This window comes from Schistocerca serialis, chromosome 6, assembly GCF_023864345.2.
Source record: "Schistocerca serialis cubense isolate TAMUIC-IGC-003099 chromosome 6, iqSchSeri2.2, whole genome shotgun sequence".
NCBI lineage: Eukaryota > Metazoa > Arthropoda > Insecta > Orthoptera > Acrididae > Schistocerca > Schistocerca serialis.
The window spans coordinates 604,960,004-604,962,358 of NC_064643.1; the positions used below are offsets into that span (position 1 = coordinate 604,960,004).

At 35.0% G+C, this 2,355-nt stretch overlaps 1 non-coding gene across 1 annotated transcript; it reads right to left on the reverse strand.

Moving 5' to 3' along the window:
- Positions 1-1,580: 1,580 nt before the first annotated feature.
- Positions 1,581-1,652, reverse strand: Trnap-agg (transfer RNA proline (anticodon AGG)). The gene has a single exon. It is a non-coding gene; the product is annotated as a tRNA-Pro (tRNA).
- Positions 1,653-2,355: the final 703 nt, after the last annotated feature.

Below are 2,355 nucleotides of genomic sequence, written 5' to 3' on the forward strand. Positions count from 1 at the left end.
TTTGGAAGAGAAAGTTGGTGACTGAAATTTCGTAAATAGATCTCGCCGCGAAGAAAAACGTCTTTGCTTTAATGACTTCCATCCCAATTCGCGTATCATATCTGCCATGAGGGGTGGGGGGTTGGAGGAGATGGGTGGCAGCACCTGCCTCTCTACGAAAATACCTTCACGAAGTGAACTTGAGTCCTGCTATACATCATAGGTAGACATGTCAATTCAGAATCAGTCTGAAGAAAGGGAGAAGATGTAATGTACTGCCATACAAGAGATATGCAGCATTGATTGCTGATCAATTCAGCAATTCATTCCTTGATATATTATTTACTTTACTTTCCTTCTGCAAAAAGTTTTTCTGTATATGAGACTGCTGTGTGCCAAAATATTTAAATCTCACCATAAAACTATGTACCAATGAAATATTACTTTTCATGACTGTCATGTGGCTTTCAACAAAGAGTTGCTCGAATCTATATTCCTGCATGCCAAAGACAGTGCACAGTGTAAGGTACATGGCCCTACTTGTAGGGTGCGTATTTAGCAGCTTCCACGGCCAACAAAGATTTGATTTTTAAGACTTCATATAATTATTGACTAAATTTAAAATGTTGTCATAATCGACACGGTAAGAGATATAATCTTGCATTAACGGTTTAACACGATAAGAAATAGTAAACGTAGGAACTGTGTAGCCCTATACTCTATTTCTTGAGATAGCGTAAGGAGGAATGCAATAAGCAGCCAATAACTACATTATGAAACATGCCAATATGCGTAAGTCAGTAATTTACACAATTGTGTGGAAAACATATCGAAAGGCAAATAAAGATTCAATTTATATAGGTTCTGTTTCTATTTCAAAGTGCGCAGTTTACCTTCAACATATTTATCTAGAGCACTTAGCGACTTTATTCGTAATTTCAAACTTTTTTATAATAAAAGTATTAACAGTTCATGCAGTAAAAGTTCAGCAGTAGTTATTACGTTTAAATTTATTATTTCTTTATTACTATCTCTATCCGCAACACATTTTGCTGACAGTACTGAATGCATCTGCAAAATTATGTCATTTTACGACTCATAATTCGAGAGATATGACGTCATAAGCACTGAGGCCAGTGAAAAATTACTGTAGCTGTTTTATACTTCGGAGTTAGAACATTTAAAGAATGAGGGTAGGGGGGTTACTGGTTTTTTACTAAATGAACTTACTTTATTAACTATATTCTTATGCTGTTACTGGACAACAATATCGTACAATTGTCACTTTGTAATCTTTGGTTATTTGTTACCAATGGTTGGCTGTTTCTTTTCGTAACCTAATGATGCTTTTAGGAAAATGGCGTATATTTTCGTATATTATTCCACAAAGACGTCTTGTATGGTGCAACTATGAGGGTTCTAATAAAGAATCTAGCTTGATTTGCTCATTAATTCGTCCTAACACAGCTATGCTGCTTAGTGTGTTGTAATATTCTGTTCCTATATGGTAATGTGTATGAAAATGTATTAACAGCAGGGATAGATATCAAATTGTCAAAGTTTCGGGAATTAAATAAGATGTAGGAGCAAAAAATAAATCCGGGCTCGTCCGGGATTTGAACCCGGGACCTCTCGCACCCTAAGCGAGAATCATACCCCTAGACCAACGAGCCACGATCAGTATTCAGCAAATATTGACGTTTTGACGAGTACTAGCCTTGTCAGTACATAAAGTTACATTAGCATAGGAACTTTATTGTCATACACAGTCTGATGATTGTGACATAGGCGACTCTTCGGTTTAAAGCTACTTCTCATTGTAAGTATACAGAATAATTGCAGGTATTCTGTAATTGTAAGTACCACAGAGTGATTTAAAACAATCATGTTGAAAATAAAGTGAAATTGTGAATAAGTATTTACTTAAAGTACTTCTTTAGTACGACAGAATAAAATGTAACATCAGGCACTGTTATTTGTAACAGTCAGTCATAAATTCTTCTACGCTGTAATAATATTTACTTGCTAGATATTTTCGTAAGTGATGTCCAAATTCTTCTGGTTAATAATTTTTAAATTTTTCACACACGTCATTTCCCAGACTCATACACTTACAGTAAGGTGCCTTCTCCAGCAGTTTTAGCCTATGACATATACCCATTTGAACCCAATAACTGATATTTGTTTCTTGTTTCGTAATTATGCTTAACAGATCATCCTGAAAAAGTTGTGGGTTTTGTTTAGAAAACTTAATTGTCTCATATATATATATATATATATATATATATATATATATATAGCGCCAGGTACAGTCGTAAGATCAAGGGTCTTGAACAGAGGTTGGCACGATTGCCTTTTTTCTGCACCTCCCATGAT